Source organism: Podarcis gaigeae (genome assembly GCF_964106915.1).
Source record: "Podarcis gaigeae genome assembly, chromosome: 6".
Taxonomy (NCBI): Eukaryota; Metazoa; Chordata; class Lepidosauria; order Squamata; family Lacertidae; genus Podarcis; species Podarcis gaigeae.
The window spans coordinates 36,850,527-36,875,378 of record NC_139682.1 but is presented as its reverse complement, the minus strand read 5'-3'; the positions used below and the strand labels follow the sequence as shown (position 1 = coordinate 36,875,378).

The 24,852-nt window shown below is 43.6% G+C and overlaps 1 protein-coding gene and 1 long non-coding RNA gene across 9 annotated transcripts in view; one reads left to right on the top strand and one right to left on the bottom strand.

Moving 5' to 3' along the window:
- The window catches only part of KCND3 (potassium voltage-gated channel subfamily D member 3), a 270,159-nt gene that overhangs the window by 162,877 nt on the left and 82,430 nt on the right, over nt 1-24,852 (bottom strand). The window lies entirely within an intron of this gene.
- LOC310847583 lies at nt 6,243-24,838 on the top strand. 3 transcript variants are annotated; one of them, XR_014565910.1, is made up of 4 exons: nt 12,705-12,879; nt 20,159-20,273; nt 21,132-21,231; nt 23,759-24,838. It is a non-coding gene; the product is annotated as an uncharacterized lncRNA (long non-coding RNA). The 3 variants fall into 3 exon arrangements; XR_014565908.1 differs by lacking the exons at nt 12,705-12,879; nt 20,159-20,273 and adding an exon at nt 6,243-6,464; XR_014565909.1 differs by lacking the exon at nt 20,159-20,273.

Here is a 24,852-nt window from a genome sequence, read left to right as displayed (position 1 = left end):
AACCCAAACAAACCTGGTCCTCTAGAGCAAACTGACGGCTGCATCTATGTCCCCTTTGTCATATCGTACATTTGGAATAATATCCAACATTAGTCATTCTCAGAGAAGCCCCAATGAAATAATTAGATTTAAATAAGTTCATTAATTTCAGTAGGTCTACTCTGTAATTTACAGCACAATGCTATATCTACTCAGAAGGAAACCCTATTGAATTCAGTGGGGCTTTCTCTTGGGTAAATGGGGTCCGGATTGCAGCCTTAGTTGGGTATCACCAAATATGTTTACCTCCTTCAGTTAAGAAGAATATACTGTAATTGCTTTCTGGGGAGTGACTTAAGTGCTATAATATGGTTTACCCTGTGCTGACGTCATGATAACATTAATGAAACAGCATGCAGCACTGCAAAAATAAGGTATGAGGCTGTGTGCAGACGACAACAATTTAATGGAGCAGCATACACAGTTTTATTTGACAACAAACAGAGAAGCTGCTACTGTTGCCACAGAATTTTGGGGAAATATAATTGTCAACAACAACTGATGCTGGTCAATCACTGTAACCTTCAAATCAATTGACACTGAACTTTTACTTGCTGCATTGTTCAAACAGACACACACTCACCCTGCGCCCCAAAACAGGATCAAACACATTACTTCTATCAGCACATTTTTTTCTTAACAGGGAAGTTAGACAGCCATGAGAGTTTGACTGCAGGAAGAAACTAAGTGATTAAAGACAAACAACTGCTAAATCACAACATTCATTAATGCTCCCCATGCTAATGTTCTGAACAAAACCACACGTAACAAAATCAATATATAATGCTTCTAATTACAGCATGGGATCAAAGCCAATTGGAAATGACCAATGTTTTGTTATCCAAGAGAGAAGACTGAACTGCTCAACGCTTACTTTGTCTTCACCCAAAAGGAAAGCAGTACCCAACCTGATAACAGAATAAACAGTGCAAGGAGGGAGCTGCAGCACAAGACTGCAGAAGAGGAGGCAAGGTATCCTAGTCTCGTTGCTGGGCAACAACATGCAGGGCTCAGTGGAGTGGGAGACCAGCCAACCAGAAGAGCATCTGAGGTGTACTTGCCTGGAGGCAGAGTCAGCATCCAAAGTCAGGTCCAGTCCTAGGGTCGTGCAAAGAGCCATCCACGTGATCAGATGGTCCAGGGGTCAAGGAATCTGATGGCCAAGGGTCAAGCTAAGCAGGAAGGCAGGGCAAGGAACAACAAGCACTGTTTCCTGCTTGTGACTACTGCTGGAAGTTCTGCTTAAGAAGGCTGAAGCCAGCTGGTTCTCATCCATGCCTTCTCCTCTGTGTCCTTGAAGGCTGATCAGCTGCAGGTAGAGTCACTCTGCCTTCTCCCCCTTCAGGCTGCAGTTCAGCAGGTAAAGCTGACTCCTTGTCCATGACATATGGGGACACCATGGGTGCCAACAACCCATTTCAGGGGCTTCCCCTGACTATGACCACTAGTGATGTACTGTTGGTGGTAGCTCTGAGGAGCTTTGGAGCACTCCTGACCAGTGAAGTTCTCATGCATACAAAACCACTCCAGCACAATAGATTGAGGCATTAAGTTGCTCTGTAACTTAGTCAGGATTCCACCTATTGAAATGAATGTGTCCAGGTATGCTTAACTCTGCGAAGAATCAGGATGTTAAGGTGGGACTTGTATGGACATTTGCAAGTTCTGTCCTTCAAGATCAGATTTCTCTCAACAAACAAAGCACCATGCTTTCATTCAGTAAAAGCATTTCTTTGTTTTCTTCTACACTGTCTCTAGCCAGGTATTAGCTAAGTCAATCACTCCTCTGGAATGTAAATTTCTCTTATCCAGGCTTCTGCTGACAATACCTCAGATTAAGCCTGTAATGCTTCCTTCCTTGGTGTAATTGATAGCCCATTCCTCTTAAGCACCATCCTATTAAGTTTCTGCCAGACAAACTCCTACTGAGAAAAGGGGGAAATGCTTGTTGCTGTCTGCATTTTCTACTCGGGTGTTTTAACTTATGAATCGCTAAACGAATTGTAATTCTCCTTTCTAATTTAGGGTGTCAGAAATGACTTCTCAAACTCAATTGACTTCCTCTGTGGTAGGTTATGATTGGCGTATAGCACATGAGAGCTGGAGCATCCTTCAATCCCTCATCATATTTATGGAAAACAACAAAAATTACAAGCATAAAGTCCCCTTTATGTACAGAAAGGAAAATCTCACCTAGAATGGAGTTGCATGACTGCATCTCTAGTGCTGCAAGCTCTATTGTTGGTGTTATGTACTGAAGTTCTCACCCTGGGCCAGCAGGGGGATACTGTAGATAGTTTTCACTCAGGTCCACGTCAGTTATTTTAGGCGGGAAACCCTGGGTTGTTGTTGCTACAATGTTGACAGCCGGCTGCCTATAAAAGCAGGCCGGCTGAGCTGTTTGCTGTGCAGTTCTGTCCAGCTTACAAATAAAGAGCTGCTCTGGAGAAATCGCTGTGTCGTCTGCTATGTTCGCCCACAACTTAACAGTTGAACTTCACACATTAGGTATAGATATCTTCAAGAAAAAGCTTACATGTGTAAGATACCCCTCAACTGTCCCGATTTTCCTGGGACATCCTAGAATTACAGAAGACATCCCGGCTTCTAATTGGATCCCGGAATGTCCCATTTCTCCCTTCCAGTGCTGCTGCTGCTGCTGAGCTTGGGGAGGGGGGTTGCGGCAGAGGAAGCCTATCGGGCAACTGGGGTGAACTGCCCATAGGGCCGGTGTGGGGTTTGCGGCACCCATAGGGTCAGGGCATGCTGCAGGGCCTCAGTCACCTTACAGCTGGGGTAGAGGCAGTGGGCGGACAGTGTGGAGCCTGCGGGTGCCCTAGACGCATGGCTCGGGTGCACTGCAGGCTTCGGGGTGAGTGCCGCCTGCCATTTTGTCACCCCCTCAGTGGTGACACCCAGGGCACACTGCACCTACCACTCCCCCTTGCTATGACCCTGGAGGGGGGTGAGCTGGTACTTGCAGCTGGCTTGTGCATGAGTGCAAAAGACATGTGTGTTTCGGTGCCTCTGACTCGCAACAAAAGACATGTGTCCTGATTTTCATCAGTCAGATGTTGGCGAGTGTGGCATAGATTTGTATCTATTGGTATTCAAATTGTTCTGCAGCCCTGTATGATCGGCATTACAAAACGAAGGGGAAATCCCTGGGCACATTGGCTTTCCCTCACAGGCCTCCATTCTTCACGCGTGGATATTGGGGTGTGTGTGTGCCAGCACTGTGGCACAATCTCAAGGCCAGAGCCTATGATGTAACCTTGCAGGCCTGCACTATGTGTGATTCCCCTTCACAAAATGCAATTGTGAAGGGGCTTCATTGATACACAGAGAGAGTTATTGATCCTTCTCTGTATCACACATATAGTCCAATCCTCGAATCACCTGCTGGGGTGATTTCTTATGGAGGAGATTCATTGTGGTTAATGAATGGCAGATGCAAGAGTGAAACACTGGAGGATTGGGGCCTTTGTTCTTACAATATGCAACTGCTTTTAAGCCACACACAGAAAATGTGTTGATTGATTTTTTTGATGGTCAATATTTCACCCAACACCTTTACTGAGCTGAAAGGGTTGTTAGGTCACTAAGAGCCCATTCTTCTTTGAAGGGAAACAGCTATTGTGTAATTAATTTTTTTTTTTTTAAGAAGGCTAGATTTAAAGTCAATAAAACAATCCGAAGAGCAGCATGTTATAAAAACTTTGGCAAATTAACATGCCTAGAATTGGGGGCCTACAGGGGAATCATCTCTGCTAATTATTTCCATATTCATCAATGCTATTAACTAAAAAGAAAAGAGAGAGTAATGAAGGATGTTTGTTTATTCCTCACCCACAACAAATAAAATAATGTTTTGATAAGCCATATTAATAGTATCCTCGTTTTATGTGTCTCTGTCTGTCTATAGAGTTACATAGCTTTGACATTTTTATCCTGCCTTAAATAATACTTTCTGGCTTTTGTGGAGGAGCAGGGGCTTTTTAAGGAAATCACTATCTCTAGAAAACTGATTCTAGATATAAACCAGATGTAGTTCAGGTTTAAGTCCAAGCCACTTGGGATTAGACCACAATATAAAATGCTGTGTGAACAGATCGCAGACATGAAAGGTTGGAAAGGGTATTTTCTGTGGGGATACAAGGTGAAAGGTGCTCTGGATGAGCCTGGCACGGAAACTCTCCTTCTGCAAAGATTCATTATATGCTTTTATTAGGCTTTTCCTGTGTTGGGTAAGCCGAAAATGAAGCCCAGAGGTGCTCCAGAAATAGCAAGTATATTGGGATTTCTGCTTAACGAGGTGAACAAGGGAAAGAAAAATGTACTTTTTGGTTGAGCTTGGCGGTGACTGTTAGGTACTGATCAGAAGCCTAGGCTTGTGGTTGAGAATGCCTGTCTCAACCTACTCCAGTGATTTATTACCTGTGTGGTGAGATGTGTGGTGCACGCAGGACAATTCCCCCCCACAATGGTTTGTCCATTCTTTTCAATGGACGAAGCCGATGCACATGCAAGCTTCTTTTTACTTCATCAGGTTATTTTAAGTAAGTTTTCTGATTTTAGTTTTAACTGGTTTTAAAAATTGTACCTTTTGAACCTTATTGTAGACCACTTCAAGACTACTGTTAAGTGGTATATTAATTATAGGGGAAAGACACCACAGATTTGGACCAGGGATACCATGTTGCATTAAAAATGGCATTTAAAATATATTCCTACCTCTTCCCAATAATGTTGCTGTCATCGTAATAGTAGTAGTAGTAGTAATAACAACAACAACAACAATAATAATTTTATTTTCATCCTTTTTGAGTGAATGGATATGTCCTAAGGTAAATGTCAGGATTGCAGTGGTGGAGATGTGTCCTAGAGCAGGAAAAGACAGCAAGCTGGAGCAGAGGGTCAGAGAGCTTTGGCTGATTTCTGTTTGAATCCAAGCTGTGCTATGGAGGAAGCAAGACCTCTTGGAGTGTAATGCTGGGAACCCCTCCATCATAGGTTCAGGTTGTATATATGTGTAAACAAACCATATATTGTAAAGATTTGCCAAAGGAAATATGAACCCTGGGTAGCTGCACCTGGAACCCCTGGAATCTTGCACTGCTCAGTGATTGGGGTGACACAGATTTGAAGAATAAATGACATAAGGATAAATTGTTTCAGAAATGCTAGCTATCTTTTAATGTGGGAGGTCAGTTTGGTTATTATAAAAATATAGTTGAAAGAAATTAATTTCCTTGATTCGCTAATATTTATTAATGGCCTCCAAAAGCCAGATCTTATTCCCAGAGCTAGATGTGAACTGGCCTGAGACCTCCAGGTATAGGGCGGTATATTTATTGAATGAATGAATGACCAGGTTCAAGGTCTGCTTAATCCTACAATAGTATGCTATGTTTTATTTGGCTTTCAGAGGAAAGGAAAAGCAAGCTCTTGGTGGTTGTTTTCAAATGGTCAGGCTATAGCAGCAATTTGACGATTCAGACAAAATGTCAATGCTTCCTTCCAACTGGGAAGTGGATGTAATGTTAGCTTCCAATGGGGCAGGCTCAACCCACAGAGAGACAAAAGAGGCAGCCTTCTTTTTCATTCAGTGTATAATCAAGAGCACAAGGCATATTACCTGGGCGGGACATGACATATTCTGCAGACAACCAAGCAGCAAGCAAGGATATTTTTTGTTGGTTGGTGGTTCAATGAGGAGACAGCAAATAGTCTGACCTGCAAAATAACCAGGCCAAGAGAAAAGCTCTACCCAGCAACAAGAACAGGAGGAACGACAGGAAGCCAATCTGGCTGAAAAGTGCTTAACCTCTTCAGAATATGCAACATTTCCTCCCCCTGAATCCTCCATCTGAGAGACTCCTCCCTGAGAGATAATCCAGTGCCGCAAACTCTGCAATGATGCCCATTGCAGCGATTATTACCCAAATTATTCCTGAAACTCTGTTTTTGTCTTAGAAAAGGAAAGGATGAGTGCCCAAGGGATTTTAAAGAAATTTGAGAGTGGGTTGTGGATGAAGGAGGGAATTGTGGTTTATTTTGAGACTTTTGTCTTTATTTTTCTTTGTGTTTGTTTTATGTACTGAAATAAAAGTGTGAACAAAAAGTAAAAATAAAACAAGCTCTAGGAGAGAGCTTGAAAGCATCTATTATTGCCATGGTGTTTCAGAAGACAATAGTATCTTCTCATTGCATAAAAGTTTATCATTGTTTAATAATATCCCCTCTTCCCCTTCTCCTCCCCTCCCCTCTCTTTCTCACAATAATACAGGCGGCAACCATTTTACAAGCATCCAGTTGACACACAATTCGATTAAAGAACCATTAGAAGGGAGAACAGGAGGGGCCTTGAAGGTACCCATCAACAGTTTGTCATAGCCTTCCTGACTATGATGAGGTGTATAATGGTGAGAAGGATTATATTTCTATTTAAATTATAGTAGTTATTTCTAATTTTACATTGGTATGTAAATTTAGATATTGTGATATTACAATATTACATATTACTCCTAAGCAAACTGTATGCAAATTAATGCCTTACTAGGTGATTCATTTTAGCTTTTTTGGCATCAGTAGACTACCCTACTTAACTGTGCACCATTACTGTGAGCTCTGAGCCTCAAAATAATAAGAGGCCAGCACTGCAAAAGGCTCTGTTGCTGTTTTTGCTGGGAGTCATAGAATTGTAGAGTTGGAAGGGATCCCAAGGATCATCCCCTGCATTGCAGGAATCTTTTGCCGAACATGGGGATCAAACCCACAACCCTGAGATTAAGAATCTCATGCTCTACCAACTGAACTAGAAGGTTAAAGAGTCCTTTGTCCACACCTTAGTTTACACTGGAGTGAAACTGCTCAGGCCTTGTTAAACTCAAATGATGGCACCATGATTAGTTGCCAATAGGAGTTATATGTTGTTTTGTGACCACAGGCCTCCACTACACCAGTGCCACAGACTGCACAGAAAGCTGCCCTGGAAGGATGTTGTCAATTGAGTCTTGCAGATTGAAATTTGATATGGCGTGCGACAAGCGATAGGGTTCAGCATTCCCACTAATCCTTGAAATGTTTAACAACAGGGATTGGATGCCTTTCGAGTTTCAAACTGTGTTTGTCACATAAACGCAGCACAGGAATTTCCTTCAGAAGGGTGTTTAAAATATTCATGAAATAAAAATGAAGATTTCAGTCCTCAAGTCTCAGACTGGGCAATGATGCAGTCACAGACATTACGGAGCACTCAGTTGCATGGTAATGTGCCATTTGATACAAAAGTTGAGGGGCCTGCTGTGCAGTAATGTCAGACAATTCTTTTAAATCATGAACAGAAAAGAGAAGAGAGGGTGGCTAAGGTCCTTTGCGATTGGGCACTATATTTAGATTAAGTGAAGCAGCCACTTTGACTTGTCAGCTGAATGTTTTCCATACAATCAAGTGATATGTCAGGGTGGTTTCAGGTGAACAACTGAGATGGTCACTGCGGTGGAGAAATCAGCATAAGGTGATCTTTTTGGAATGGAGACCATTTATCTGAGTGTTCTGAAAAACACTTTATTCCTCCTGTGAATGCCTTGGAAATTTGCAGGCAAGCAGCTGTGCTTTGCCAAAGACAAAACAGTTTACTGTGGAATCTCCACACTGGATGGTATTCAACTCCCTTTTACTAAGAGTAGACCCATCAAAATTTGAAAACCGAACTTAATCATGGCCATTAATTCCAGTGGGCCTACTCTGAGTAAAAGTTAGTTAAACACAATCCATTGTTTCGTAAACTATCCCTTGACACAACAGCACAGTTCAGATATTTTACCCTGCAGTAACATCCTTTGCATGGTGAGGGCTGGATCTGGACCTCATAAGAACCAAGAAGCCTACTGGATCTGGTCCATGGCTGTCAACTTTTCCCTTTTCTTGGAATAAGGGAATTTCCCTTTAAAAAAGGGAAATGTTGACAGCTATGATCTGGTCAAAGGGCCATCTAGTTCACAATTCTATTCTCACAGTGATGATCCAGATGCATCTGGGAAGCCAACAAGCAGGACATGAGTGCCATAGCACTTCCCTCCCTCGTGTTCCAGACGTTCTTCCTCACGGAAGCAGAGACTACAGTCCAAGAAACCAAACCTTTCCTGCTGACACCACCTGCACAGCCAGTGGTTTACTTCCAGTATTTTCTTCTCTCTTCCTGGGCCACAACCTTCAACAGGAAGGAGACAAAGGTCTCCCTGCTCACTTTCCTTGAATCATGCATATTTTTAATGCTTTTTTCATGTCCCCTTTCTAAATTGTCTCTGTAGTCCCATACCTTGTCTCTGTAGATCATTTTGGTTGCCCTTTTCTGCACCTCGCACCATGGGAATAACATATTTGAGCTGCACACTCATGCAGAAGTGTACATGCACTTCACTCTATATATTCAGTCCTCTTGATCCTGCGAGTATCATGGAGCTCACACAATATTTTTTTGAAAATTTAAATGATTCTAGGTAGGATGGAGAAATGTCAGGGTAATCCCCCCTCCTTCTACTGAGCCTGCCACTGTTGTCCACAAAGTCACCTATGTGCAAACATGTGTTGGCAGGCTGTGGAAATGGCTGTCACATTCAGTTATTGGTACTTTTAGAATTAAGTGATTTGGGCAGTTCTAGCTTGGGTTGACTATGTCTATAGATGAAAACAAAAGTGATTGTTCAAGTGAGACGCTAACAGCTGAGATGAGATCAGTGCAGCACGAGAGTAAGTGAACCAGTTGCATATTTGTCAACACATTCCAAATGAGAGCTATTTCCTAGCAGATTCACACTTTTCTCCTTTAGTGCACTGAAGACTTTATCATGCAGAAACTGATTCTGGGACATTCACACCTGAACCTGTGTGTGTGGTCCGAGAGTATTACTTCAACCTCCGGCCACACAGACTTCATGAACAAGAACAGGGGTCAGCAAACTTTTTCAGCAGGGGGCTGGTCTACTGTCCCTCAGACCAGGCAGGCCCCACAAATAACCCAGAGATGCATTTTGAATAAAAAGACACATTCTACACATCCGCCATGACCTCCCTGCCAATTTGGATACAATAAAGGAACTGGAGGCCCCTCGACTGTCCTCGGGTCCTGTATTGGACCACTTCGACCGGATATCCCCAGCAGATGTGGACAGACTCCTCTGAGCTGGAAAGCCCACCACCTGTCCTCTCAACCCGTGCCCGTCTTGGCTGATTAGAGCGTGTCCAGACGAGGTGCGGGCCCTCCTGGGGGATATCATCAATTTGTCCCTTGGCATGGGGACATTCCCTGCGGAACTGAAGGAGGCAGTGGTGCGTCCACTCTTAAAGAAAACATCATTAGATCCTTTAGATCTATCCAATTACCACCTGGTTTCGAATCTTCCGTTCCTGGGTAAGGTGATTGAGAGAGCGGTTGCCGAACAGCTTGGTAGGTTTCTGGATGAAACATCGGCTCTGGATCCATTCCAGGCCGGCTTCCGCGCGGGTCATGGGACCGAGACGGCTCTGGTTGCCCTAACAGATGATCTTCGTAGACAGCTGGATCGAGGCAGGTCGGGGCTGCTGATTCTTCTAGATCTGTCAGCAGCTTTCGACATGGTCGATCACGAACTCCTGGACCACTGCCTTGCCGACGTGGGGATTCAGGGCACAGTCCTTCAATGGCTGCGCTCGTTTCTCTCTGGTCGGGGACAGAGGGTGGCGCTTGGGGGGGAATTGTCATTGCGCCACTCCTTGGTGTGTGGAGTACCTCAGGGTGCGATACTCTCCCCGATGCTTTTCAACATCTTTATGCGCCCCCTCGCCCAGCTTGTCTGGAGTTTTGGGCTGGTATGCTGATGACACCCAACTCTATCTGTTGATGGCTTCCGCGTTGATGGATGGCCATCCTGACTCGGTCCCAGACACACTGACCAGATGTTTGGAAGCTGTGGCTGGATGGTTACGTGGGAGCCTGTTGAAGCTAAATCCTTCGAAGACAGAGGTCCTGTGGCTGGGACGGGACAATATGGGATTGAGGGGGCAACTCCCATCTCTTGCGGGGGTGCAATTAGTGCCAGCACCATCCGTTAAGAGTTTGGGTGTAATCTTCGACACCTCCCTTTCCATGGAGGCGCAGATTGCAGCTATAACAAAGGCAGCATTATTTCATCTCCGCCAAGCTAAGCAGTTGGCTCCTTACCTCTCTCGCCCTAACCTAGCCACTGTGATCCATGCGACGGTCACCTCCAGACTGGATTATTGTAACTCGCTCTACGTGGGGCTGCCCTTGAGACTGACCCAGAAACTCCAGCGGGTGCAGAATGCTGCAGCGAGACTCCTTACAGGGTCTTCGCTGCGAGACCACATTCACCCGGTGCTATACCAGCTGCACTGGCTCCCGGTGGAGTACAGGATCAGGTTTAAGGTGCTGGTTTTAACCTTTAAAGCCCTATACAGCCTAGGACCCGAGTACCTACGGGACCGCCTCTCCTGGTATGCCCCACAGAGAAACTTACGGTCTTCAAATAAAAACATCTTGACGGTCCCAGGCCACAGAGAAGTTAGGCTGGCCTCAACTAGAGCCAGGGCTTTTTCGGCTGTGGCTCCGATCTGGTGGAATGCTCTGTCACTAGAGACTAGGGCCCTGCGGGACTTGACATCTTTCCGCAGGGCCTGCAAGACAGAGCTGTTCCACCAGGCCTTTGGCCAGGGCACAGCCTGACTCCCTCCCTCGGCAATCTTCGTGGAGCTCTGGCACAATGGTTGCCAGTGGCTTGATTTGAATCAATTTTATAATGAATGATTTTAGAGTGTTGTTTGTGCTGTACTTTTGTATTCTTTTATTGTTGTTAGCCGCCCTGAGCCCGGCTTCGGCTGAGGAGGGCGGGATATAAATAAAATTTATTATTATTATTATAAAACACACTGATTCCCGGAACATCCACGGGCTGGATTTAGAAGGCGATTGGGCCGAATCCGACCCCAGGCCTTAGTTTTCCTACCCATGAGAAGATCTTAATGTATGGTGCACAGTGCATACATCAATTAATATATGTCACAAAGTTTTGTGGGTGGCTTACAGAAAATATGAAATGCACCTCAGTACAATAAAATATTAAAATGATTTTTTTTTTTACTGCTGTAATTTCAACTTCAGACTCTAACCCTGTGGGGAACTCTCTTGCACACCTGAACCCTGCAGAAAGCAGGACTGAATTCCCAGCTGATGCATGGGAATTCAATCCTGCTTGATCACTGTCTCCCCACTCCACCCTATCTGACAAAGTTGACTTGCCGGGTGGGGGAACATAAAGATCCAGCTTGCTACATAAGAAAGCTTCCCCATCACTGCTGTAATCTGGGACAGAGTACCGTATTTCTGAACATCTTCAGAGTTCATCTCACTCTTGCATAAACATAACCAGAGCCAATACTTCCAGGGTGGGGAATAAGTGATTCTAGTCAGGCATACACCTCTTAGGTTGCTTTATGCTGTGAAGTGGTCTATAAATTTCTTTAAGTAATAATGAAATACATACTGCCGGTTTTAGAAATTAAGCAATGGACTTAAGATCTATAGTCCACCAGAAAGTCCTCTAGTGACTTAAAATGGCATTTTCTCCACCTATTTTAAGTTCTCTATATTACCATTCCTCCTCCCTGCTCCCCACCTCAACTGAAAACTGAGCACTATAGGTCACAAGCCATGAAATGGCGCTGAGGTGGGCTGAAACGCAGTTAAGACTGAAGAATTAGAATACCCAGCATTCAGGCTAGCAGCCCATCTGCGTAATTAACATCCATTTGGCCCCTCTGCCAAGCAAAGGGAAGTCAGTGGTGTGCACAGTGATGACTGGATGCAGTTTGCATCCTGTCCAAACAAGACCCAAACTGTGCTCAATTGTCTGGTCCTGCTTATTACCTTGATGGAATTCACCACATTGACCCCAGCAAGTAAGTGTACCATTTACACCCTCTACTGAACACTGTCATTTTACCCAGCTGTGTGAAGTACCTCTAGACATTATACCAAATTCCCTGGTTTTCTTTCATTCCCCCTGGTATTAAGGCTTTTTACCCCCTTTGACAAACAGCAGCTTTATACAAAACAACATTCATCCCAGGTTTTTCAGCCTCCTACCTGTGGTGATGGAAATTGATGAAGCACTACCTGAATATTAGTAATGCACATAATCTAATGGCTAAATATAGAACTGACAAAGGCCCTCCCTTAGATAGCAGCAGCATGGGGAAAAATCAATGTCATTCCTGATACAGTTGCCTGACAGACATCTTCAAGAAGAGTTTTATCTTTACTTGTCACTGATTCACAGATATGCCTTGGCATCGGATTATAGAGTGCTTTTATTCTGTTGTTTTTTTGCAGGTAGAGGCACATTTTAAGACTGATTTCTCTTGTGTCTCTATACTTTTAGGACTGTTCTGTATGTTGGAACAGATTTCCATTTTTCCACTGCAGGCTGAGTGCATCTTTTCCATAATGTTCATGTGTCTGGAAAAGGATACATATAATCCTCAGATAATCACGGTTCCTAGGAGTGTGCCCTGACTATTTTTAGGCACACAAATGTGTTCTGTGACAGAAAAGAGGTAGCTGGCCCAGAATGGACCCATGTTTTGCTTTAACTTATGCGGGACTAGCAGAGAGTGCACGTTTGTTCACGGAGAGTCACATTCCAGCCCACCATCTTGATTCAAAATGGCACCCGGCATCGAAATAGCAACCATCCAGATGCCAATGGGAATCTTGAAAGCAGGGATCCAAGTGCAACAGTGCTCTGCCCACTTGTAATTACCAGCAACTTCTACTCAGAGGTAAGTAGAAGCAAGAACATCAGGCTGTTGCTCTCCAACACATGCTTTCAGGTTTCCCATTGGCATTTGAATGGCCACTGTGAGAACAGAATGCTGGTCCATTGACCTGATGCAGCAGGCTGTTCTTAGGTGAAGTGGGAAGCCTCTTGTAGTTGTGGTGGTATCCTGTGCAATTTAGAAACTTGGAAAATTGGGGATCTATAAAGCATGAGGACAGCAGCTATACTGCATCAGACAGATGCCCTTGGCTTGCGGGGGGGGGGGGGGTGATGAGGAGGTGAGGCCAGTGTGCTCATACCTGCTGTCTACCTCATGTGTTTTCTCTGCCCATTTAGAGAAGAGGGCCAAGGAGAACAGTTTAGGCAACTGTGTGATATAGGTATATTTCATGGGAACTGTGTTAGGGGTGGATTGCCAGGGATGGATTGCTGAAGGATAGGACTGGATTGTAACTCATCTTGATCACTTGCTTGGAAAAGGCCTTCCTAGATGTAGTCTGCCTGCAATGTAAATCCCATTTTTTGCCAGGAAAGACACTTCATGTATTCATGTTTTCCATGCCCCTCAGTAAACCTCAATATAGCCTAACGTGGGCTGCTTGTAAAACTGGAGATTGTCTGTGGCTTGTATATGTTTTGGCACAGGGAACCATTTCAATATGAAGCAGCCTCAGAATCCTTTTGGCATTTCTGAAAGAATGGGGCAGGATGAATAATTCACTTGAGAAGCAGTTGACATTATGCTGGAGCTTCAGCAAAGTTTATTTAAACATTTTTTAAAAATGAGATGAATCAGTAAGTGTTCATCTGAGCTCGTCGTGCTTCAGAATAAATGACTGATTGAAAGTGATTTTTCAAAAAGGAAAAGGGAAGGTTATTTTTATTATTAAAAGATCACAGGGCAGTTCTCTCCAAACAGATCTTCCCAAACGGTTCCTAAATCAAGGTTTTAAGAACAACATAAACAAGAAGGGAAGACTTATGCAGGAGTTACACTACTACAAAGTGGTTTGCAAATAGAAGGATAAAAAGCAGGCCAAGAAAATGGGAGTGGTAATCAGCAGTCACCTTCTGTGCCTAGGCAATTAAGAGTACATCCCTCAGAACTGTTTATTGATATATATATATATTTAAAATCCTTTTTTTGCTTTTAAGTCATTTTATACCTTAACTGTATTGTTTTTATCTTTTTAATAATGTACACTGCTTTGATTTGTTTTGTAATTTAGCAGATATATATATATCTGCTTCAGGTTACAGACTCCGCTAACCCAGAAATAGTACCTCCGGTTAAGAACTTTGCTTCAGGATGAGAACAGAAATTGTGCTCCGATGGTGTGGCGGCAGCTGGAGGCCCCATTAGCTAAAGTGGTGCTTCAGGTTAAGAACAGTTTCAGGTTAAGAACGTACCTCCGGAACAAATTAAGTACTTAACCCGAGGTACCACTGTATATAGAATAGTTTGTTCACCATGGGGGTTATACTTGTTGCATCTGTTTTCTTCTTCTGGAACACATTTTTTACCTGGATCACACAGACTAACATAAGAGCAGGCTAGATGTTGGATAATGCAGTGGAAATAGAAATGTAAATACCTCATCCTTCCAGTTTCCATCCTTCTTCATAAAGTGGAACTTTTTGCATCTTACTCTGGGTAGCAAAAAAGTTCTACTTTAGGTGTTAGGAGGAATATTGTAAAACAAACATCACCTCTACATCTTTTAACACCAGAAATTGTTCTGTGTCTGTTGGACATTGAATGTCCTTTCTTGCTCCAGCAGCTGATTCTACTAATGGCCCATTCCAAATCTCCTGTTCCAGAACTGTATGAGACAATATATTTTATGACAGATTACAAAGTCTAGGTGCACTACCTGCTTCTGATGTGACTTTCCAGAACGATAAAATTACCGGGATGTTAATATTAAATGCTGTATCCTTTTCTCACCCTCATATGATATAAGCTGACATTTACTATAGTTGGCTGCTATAGGTACTTGTATCTACCCATAACATTGTATTGCTGCCTCAGAGCAAGCACATGTGCTTCAGAGCTAGAACTAAAATGCTTGCTGCATGGGTGAACTGGTTTTAAGAAAGCACTGGCTTATTCTTCTCACATGAGGACCAAGTCAGACATTCAGCATTCAAATCTGATCTCCCAGCTATTGGACCAATTGAATGGCCCATAAATACTCCTTTGGCAGAATTATGCACATGGCCAATGCTGAAAGCATTGATAATGATTAATGCAACCACATTGGACATCAAAGGGAAGATGATAACAGGAGGAATTTGTCTCAAGTTGTAAAATCAGACAAGGCATCAAAGTACAGAGTATGCTGATTTATCGCTCAGAAATGAACAAGATGTGCTCAGTGTCCATTTTAAAGAAAGGGGTTGTGGGTGTTTTCTAAGTTCTGAAAGAGAGTGGCTTTTATTTTATGAATTTGAAATTGGGCAGGTAATTAGCACCCTAAATGAAATGCGGACATGCATTGTGCCTGTCGCTCTTTCCACAGCTGGAAATAAAGCAACTTTTCCTCTTTCCTTCTCAGAATCAAAAGCTACTCAATTACAGTTAGTAATATGAAAAAGGCCTCAGGAGAAAGGCTTGAGGCTATGAAGCCCCCAAATGGCTTCCCCTTAATGGTTCCATTATTAAGTTTTTCTATTTTTAGCTGAATTCCCAGGTACCCTCTACCTGCACCCCCCTCCTTAATTCTCTTAGCTGTTCAACAGTTTCTTACCACAAAAGAAGATGACTTTGTGTTATGTTGCTATGGCAACCCCTGCTGTCACCCTACAAAGTATAGGGAGGGAAGTGGATCAGAGAGGGAAGAAAATCAAAGCTAGAAATAATGATTTTCAGCATATTCTACACAATATGCATATTGTGACACCACATCCAGATAGCTTGTGTTTTAGGAGAATGGAAACTGAAGGATGTTGAGGAGAGAGTCATGTCTTATTTCACTTCCTTTCCCAATGGAATTTTGTTTCCTTCTGCAATCTTGGTAGGGATGACACAGTCATCCAATAGGTATGATAGCCACCATGAGTATTGTGCTTTCAAAGGTGTGGACAGTTATTCTGAGCACAGGGAAGACCATAGCTCCGTGGTTGAGTATCTGCTTTGCATGCAGTAGGTTCTAGGTTCAATCCCCAGCATATTCAGGTCGGGCTGGCACAGACATCTGCCTGAAACTCTGGACAGCTGCTCCAAACCTGGTATTGTCTGTGTTGACAATACTGGGCTAGATGAGCCATTGTCTACTTCAGTACCATATGAAACAGGATACTGTTATGATGCCTTATGTCTGATCCTATCAAATTTACCATTTATTGGAGTGTGGGAAGAGAGAAATGGTCAGCAGCTACACGAGAGTGTCTCGTGCAAGCTCATCAGAAGGGGGAAATAATAGAATGTGGACACTCTTCTGCATTCTCATTAAGGTTTAAGTATCATTATGGAATGTACATTCCATTTTGGATCCAAATAGGCAACCCAATGAAAGGGGTTTTTCCATGAAAAATAAATTGAAAAATCTGAGAAAATTGCAACAGGGTGGGGATGCCCTTGCAGAGATCACGAGCCACTTTGGGGCCCTGGACACTTTTGCAAGCCAGGGAAACTGTTGCAGTCTCCCCACCCAACACACAACCACACAACACCCAACACCCCACCCAACAGAACCACTGGCAGTCATCTTTGAGAATTCCTGGAGAACAGGCGAAGTCCCGGCAGACTGGAGGAGGGCAAATGTTGTCCCTATTTTCAAAAAGGGGAAAAGAGAGGACCCAAATAATTACCGCCCAGTCAGTCTGACATCAATACCAGGGAAGATTCTGGAGCAGATCATTAAGCAAACAGTCTGTGAGCACCTAGAAAGGAATGCTGTGATACCAATAGTCAGCATGGATTTCTGAAAAATAAGTCATGTCAGACTAACCTGATCTCGTTTTTTGACAGAATTACAAGCCTGGTAGATGAAGGGAACGCAGTGGATGTAGTCTACCTTGATTTCAGCAAGGCATTTGACAAGGTGCCCCATGATATTCTTGTAAAGAAGCTGGTAAAATGTGGTCTTGACTATGCTACCACTCAGTGGATTTGTAAGTGGCTGACTGACCGAACCCAAAGGGTGCTCATCAATGGTTCCTCTTCATCCGGGAGAAGAGTGACCAGTGGGGTGCCACAGGGTTCTGTCTTGGGCCCGGTCTTATTCAACATCTTTATCAACGACTTGGATGAAGGACTCAAGGGCATCCTGATCAAATTTGCAGATGACACCAAACTGGGAGGGGTGGCTAACACCCCAGAGGACAGGATCATACTTCAAAATGACCTTGACAAATTAGAGAACTGGGCCAAAACAAGATGAATTTTAACAGGGAGAAATGTAAAGTATTGCACTTGGGCAAAAAAATAAATAAAAAAAAATGAGAGGCACAAATACAAGATGGGTGACACCTGGCTTGAGAGCAGTACATGTGAAAAGGATCTAGGAGTCTTGGTTGACCACAAACTTGACATGAGCCAACAGTGTGACACGGCAGCTAAAAAAGCCAATGCAATTCTGGGCTGCATCAATAGGAGTACAGCATCTAGATCAAGGGAAGTAATAGTGCCACTGTATTCTGCTCTGGTCAGACCTCACCTGGAGTACTGTGTCCAGTTCTGGGCACCACAGTTCAAGAAAGACACTGACAAACTGGAACTTGTCCAGAGGAGGGCAACCAAAATGGCCAAAGGCCTGGAAACGATGCCTTATGAGGAACGACTAAGGGAGCTGGGCATGTTTAGCCTGGAGAAGAGGAGGTTAAGGGGTGATATGATAGCCATGTTCAAATATATAAAAGGATGTCACATAGAGGAGGGAGAAAGGTTGTTTTCTGCTGCTCCAGAGAAGCGGACACGGAGCAATGGATCCAAACTACAAGAAAGAAGATTCCACCTAAACATTAGGAAGAACTTCCTGACAGTAAGAGCTGTTCGACAGTGGAATTTGCTGCCAAGGAGTGTGGTGGAGTCTCCTTCTTTGGAGGTCTTTAAGCAGAGGCTTGACAACCATATGTCAGGAGTGCTCTGATGGTGTTTCCTGCTTGGCAGGGGCTTGGACTCGATGGCCCATGTGGTCTCTTCCAACTCTATGATTCTATGAACACACAACACCGCAACTTACTTTGCTATGCTATCTGTAATTTTCAAAACTTGTTTGAGTGAGATGAGGGGTGGTGAAGGGGACCTTGTGTGTGTGTGCCAAGGAAGGTATTCTCAGGGCAGATGGGAATAAACACCATTGTCTGTAGAATAAAATAATATATATATATTTAATTTTAAAAAAGGATCTGTAACTGCCCCTGATTATAAAATATTCTTAAAAATAAAAGATGCTGCGATGACCAGTGGCAGACCTGGTGCAGCCCATCATGGTCACATCAGCCCATGTGATAATAAAATGAACATGTGTAACCTGGACTACTGGGGAACGGGTGGGGCTGTGGTGTAAACCACTGAGCCTCTTGGGCTTGCTGATTGGAAGGTCGGTGGTTCAAATCCATGCGACAGGGTGAGCTCCTGTTGCTCTGTCTCAGCTCCTGTCAACCTATCATCTTGAAAGCATGCCAGTGCAAGTAGATAAATAGGTACTGCTGTGGCAAGAAGGTAAACAGTGTTTCCATGCGCTTTTGTTTCCATCACGGTGTCCCGTTGTGCCAGAAGCTGTTTAGTCATGCTGGCCACATGACCCGGAAAGCTGTCTGTGGACAAACACCGGCTCCCTTGGCCTGAAAGCGAGATGAGCGCCACACCCCATAGTCACCTTTGACTGAACTGTCCAGGGGTTCTTTACCTTTACCTGGACTAGGGATGAGTGAATCTGTCAATTTAAGCTTCTCTCAGTTTCTCATTTGTCCACACTCCAGTTTAGTCATCACATTTCCAAATTAGTTTTCCTTAGCCCTACCTGGAGGCACCATGGGTTGGACCTGCCAACTTCTGTTTGATCACTGAGCTGTAGCACTGAGAGTTTCTGAATACCTATGATGTTCAGGCACTTTTTTGTTCAAAGTTGTTATAGTGAGGTTGCTTTTCTAGCTTTCTCCTGAACTTTGTTCGCTCCTATTTATTTAATTCTATAGTTGGAAAATTAGAACAGTTCATGTAGAGGAAATTTGTGGCCTGGAGAAATCATCCAAAATCCAGTTCCTGAGAAGTCAGTGCTGATATGTTGACACATTTGTATCAATTAGCTGTAGGGTCAGGGGGGAGAGCTTGGCAAGTGGAAGAGAGATGCTGATCCCTACATCTCTATAGCACTGACTGACAGCTGGAAAATCATCCTAAGAAAATGACAGACAACTTGTTCAGTACTGAAAACTACACTGAATTTCCACCCTGCATTATGTATAAAGATGGCTAGAAAACTAGTGTATCAACAAGGAGAGTACGAACACATGTTCAAGACGTTCTCTTGCACACTGACTATATCAATGTTGTCTAGCAATTGGTGTTCAGAGGCATATTGACAGTGGAGATAGAAGTCAGTCATCATGACTAGCAACTGCTGATAGCCTTATTCTCCATGAACTTGTCTGATCCTCTTTGGTAGCCATCCAAATTGGTAGCCATCACTGCCTCCTGTAGGAGCGAGTTCCAGAGTTTAACTATGCCTTGCATGAAGAAATAAGCTGCACTGAATTTTCCAAAAGCTCCCTTGGATGTCCATGACTTCTATTGTTGAGGGAGAAAATTTTTTCTCTAACCACTTTCTCCATGCTTATAATGCACCTGAAGCTCAACTGGGAGGAAGCCCATCTGATCTCAGCTGGGATGGAGTTTCACAGGACTGGGCCCACAATACTTAATTCATGACTCTTGGCAGATGACAGCTGTGCATCTGAGCCATGGGAGACCACTAACAGAGATTTCCACCAAAGATCTCAAGGACTGGGCAGGGAGATACAGAATCAGGCTGTCCTTAACGTATTCTGGACCAAAGTTGTTAAGGGCCTTTTAAATGAATTAACCCTGGCCCAGTAACATATGGGCAGCCAATGTAAGTGTCTCTGGCACATTTGTAATATTTGGCACATGTGTTCATCAAATGCCATGTGCACAGCCCTGAAGTATTCTGGGCTTTTTTGTTTCATCATGTATCAGTCTCTGCATAGATCCTCTTCCATCCATTCTTACATATGTTGGCTTGTTGCCAAAAATAGTTCCCAAATAAGATAGGTCTGGGTGCACCTATTTTATTTTATTTATTTTATTTTAGAATTTTGAAGTGAATTCATCTGGCTGACTGAACCTTGAAGTCAGGAGCATGGAGACCAAAGTCCAGACTAGAGGAAAGAGGGCTCCCTTACAGCTGAAATCTAGTGAAGCTTGCTGTAAGTAGGAATAAGAAATCTTATTGTGTGGACTTTAAGTATGGCGACTGACTGCCTTCCTTTCTCAGAGAGAGAGCCAAAACTCCAGCATTGCTGATGGCACAGACACACCGACCACCAGTTATGTAACTTATGACATCTTTTTTTGTATTTTCTCTCCCCCTCCCCACCTTCCTTCGTGCTTCTGAAGTGATGATGTTTCCTCTTCACTGGGTTTGCGTGTCCCTGCTGGGGACTTTAAATTGCATGTTCAGTGATAGGACTTGACTGCTCTTTAATGCTTCCTGCAAATCTTATTAACCGTATGGTAATAAATGGAGGAGGTGCACAATTAACTGGGTGGCTCATAATCTGCACTTTGCATCCTGTTAAGTATGCAAAGAGCAGGTAGGTGTTGCAGTTCCAAAAGAGAGAGAGAGAGAAATTATTTAAACGTATGTATCATTATTGCTCAAGAAAGAAAGAAAAAGTGTGGAACTTGCTTTTAAGGTTGATTTTGTATACCTGACTTTCTAATTGCCTTAAATCTGTTTTTATAGTTTGGATTACAGAACAAATTAGAAAATGTGTTGTATCTTGTTTACTCAGATAATGATGCAATTCTGTTCTCATCAAATCAGGCTTTATTTGCCCTCACAAGACAGTTTAAAATAGCCTTGAAATAACAACAACCAGCCTCTCCTTTGTTCTTTTAGTGCTTCCTTCTTCAAATGGAAGCCGTTTTGGAGATGCAGAATTATTATGCCTTTTCAGTCCGAAGTGGGAGACATTTCTTGCTGCTAAAGTAGAGGATTTGGAATCAGAAAACTCCACAGGTTCTGATCCCTAGTTGAAGCCAGCCACTTTCTTTCCTTTCAGAGCTTTCTATTTTGTGACCTGTGGGACTTGTCAATGGTCCTGTGCATGACCAATTTTGAAGAACGTTTTCCACATGTGTCCTTCCACAGGATTGCTTGAGGTAAAAAACACACACCCCAAAGCCTGCTATAGCATCATGGCTAAGAATAAAAGTTGGGAAGCCAAAATTCTAATCCCACTTGAACCATGAACTCACCAAGTGGCATTTGACAAACTGCCATCTTTCAGCATCTTCCTCACTCTGTAATATTGGTATTATAATGATGGATATACTCAAGAGTCCTTGCAGAATTTTTTCCAGGGCTGGGGAAATATAAAACACGAAAGGAGAAACAGGCTAGTTTGTCACACACACAAATAAGTAGAATGGCACATTTTGCCAGATAGCTTGGATTTTACAAATGCCAGAAACTTATTTTTTATAAAATAAAAAAGCTGGGTTCATGATTCATCAGAGGGTGGGTGCAAACACTATGGATGCAATGCTGCTCACAAGTCACTGCTCAGTAGCCCTACATAAACATAGCATTGCAGCACAAACTTCACTGTTTGTAGCCTAGCCTGCAACTCCTTGTTCCTTTCTTTGCTAAATCCTGCTGTAAGAGCTTCCTTCTCTTAAATATAGATTCATGCTGGACATTACAGAGGGTTAAGAATCAAACAATGTAAGTGGAGCCTTGCTAGATCAGATCAATCCGTCCATCTAGGCCTGGGATATAGCCCTTCAGTCATTACTGGACTACAACTCCCATCATCCCTAGTTGGTTATGCTGGCTGGGGTTGGTGGGAATCCAACAGCATTAGGAGTTCCCCATCAATGATCTAGTCTAACATCCTGTTTGGGCAAATGTATGCAACAAAAAGTCTTGCTTTTTCCACAAACATCTACGTAATATTTGTTGGATTGGCAAGACAGCAGACATAAGAAATGGCCTGTATGGTGGGGCGGCTGACACCGGCATCACTGCAGCTTACCTAGGTGGGGATGGGGCAGTGAGGTGGGTTGGTGGGTGGGCTTTGCAAGTACACCAGTGAGATTGCTGGATTGTCTCTGCTAGTCCACCTGCACAGCCCAGACCCTGCTGCTGCTCCACCCCAGCCTTGTCCAGGTAAGCTGCAGAAACACTACAGTATGGAGGCAGCCACATGACTCTGCCGCACCATAGACCGATAGTGGAAAAAACTTCTGAATCCAACTAAAGCTGTTCAGCATCAGGTCAGCAAAAGCAAACTCGCTTTTATTTCTGCAGGCATGTTGGTGCGTGGTTAAAATGCATGCTCAGAGCATTTCATCCTTTTCCCATCAGGGCTGGCAAGCTGTTTGTCTGTTTGTTTGCTCTAACATGTCAGGAGTGTAGAAGCAGCTGTAAAGCATGGAATGATGAGGGATGGGGAAAGAGAAATGTTAAGGGGGGTGAGCATGAAACCATTAAGTTTAGGATCTAGAATTACCTCCTTGCATGACTGGTTACGTACAATGTAGCAGGGAGGAATCAGGTCATTATCAGGTATAAATCTGCCCCCCCCCCAGAGGTGCTTCGTGTACACACATGCACAGGGCCAGATTTAGGCTTGATGAGGCCCTCAGCTACTGAAGGTAACGGGGCCCTTCATATGTCCAGCTGTCCTTTGTCAACAACAAATTGTCGCTTTTTGTGCTGAATATATCCTATATGGTAATTTATGAACCTAGGTAAAGGTAAAGGGACCCCTGACCATTAGGTCCAGTTGTGACCGACTCTGGGGTTGCGGCGCTCATCTCACTTTATTGGCCAAGGGAGCCGGTGTACAGCTTCCGGGTCATGTGGCCAGCATGACTAAGCTACTTCTGGCCAACCAGAGCAGCGCACGGAAACGCTGTGAGCTGGGACCGAGCAATAGGAGCTCACCCTGTGGCGGGGATTTGAACCACTGACCTTCTGATTGGCAAGCCCTAGGCTCTGTGGTTTAGACCACAGCGCCACCCGCGTCCCTATTAATGGACCTAATAGGTATCTAAAGCCATTTGCACATAACAAAATATGTATTTTATCAAAGTAATTGTTGAACCAAAATACAATTAAGAAGACGTATATTAATAGTGAAATACAATAAAGAAGAAGTATATTTTTGGGGGGCCCCCAAGAGAGTGGAGCCCTAAGCTATAGATTGTTTAGCTTATACACAAACCTGGCACTGCACATGCAGCATGCCAATGTTTTCCTTTTTGCTTATCATCTCCTGATTCTCTTTTGCTGTTGAAGGGATCTGTGTAGGCACTCACCGTTCACTCAACATAATTCACCCACCTCCCACCCATGGACCCATCTGCCAGCTGTCATGGCACCTTTTCCAAATCCACACAGGCAGCCCTATCAGACTCGAAACACATATATCATATATGCCATAGGGAATCTCTGCTAAGTAAGCATTATGCATATAAGCAGGGACATAGGCGGGAACTGCCCTAGCAATTAACATTTTCAAGCACCTCTGCTGTAAGGATCTAAATTTAAACCCTGATATCATTATCCTTGGCACAGGGCCCAATCCGTTTTCATCTGACCTACCTACAATGCCTTTTTTATTTTTTATGAATGAAAGCTATTTGCCAAATTGACCATTTTTGCTGTCGTTTTTTATTTCAGATATTGCAGTGATAAGTGCTATGATAATTCCTGGAGAGAAGCAGAGAGGACGAAGCAGATAAATGAATGAATGGGTATCTGAATGAACATTGGCACTTGGGCATGCAACAAAAGTGTAGCTAGCTTTTTGTTTTGATAGACACATGTGCCTTCATGTGTGGGGCAGGTAGAAAATAGGAGCTGCAATCTTGAAGGTTTTAAGAGCAAGAGAAAGATAGTTGTTACGTGATCTGCAAAGAACAGGAATTTAAAACAAACAGCACCTGGAAGTCAAGCAGTGCTCCTTTAAACTCCCCGCCCCAGGAGAGACCTCCTAGGATTTCTGGTACTACTGATCATCCTTTGCATTGAAAGTCAGAGCATGAGACAAGAAGTTCTGTGATCACTTTCCCCTTATTGCCAAAGGTGACATCTGAAAAGAGCAGGGCTTCCTCCTGAGTGTGTGTTGAGGGGAAACGGAGGAAGATGAAAGAAAACAGAGCTGAAGAGAATCACTTTATACCTCTGTGGTATTTGCCACTTGTTGTAAGGCAGCATTTCAAAAGATGAAAGCAAATGATTAAACCAAAACTTTTCAGCTTTCAGTTCAGGTTTACAGAAAGACAGAAACAGATATAGACACAATTATATAGATGCACCTGACCTTCAGCTACAGAAAACTCCTGAACTGCTAATTTATAGAGAATAGTTAAAAAGAAAAAGGCCCAGTTGGTACACAGAATTCAGGGAAGTAAGTACACACAGGGCAGCAGTGGAACTCCTCCCATCTCCTCTCCCTGTGTGCCCCCTAAATCTGTTATGGGGTAACCCACAACCCTAACCCTGTAGGATAGCTCAGTTGATAGAGCATGAGACTCTTAATTTCAAGATCATGGGTTTGAGCCCCACACTGGGCAAAAAGATCCCTACATTGCAGGGGCTTGTACTAGATTACCCTTGTGGTCCTTTTCCAAAACTATGATTATGTAGCAGATTTAGGGAGGCAGGAGTCGGGAGTTCTGTCGCACGAGAGTGAATCCTTGCATTGATGGAATGGATGCATAATGTCCAGAGGGGTAGCTGTATTATTCTGTCACATCAAAAAATTGTTGTTG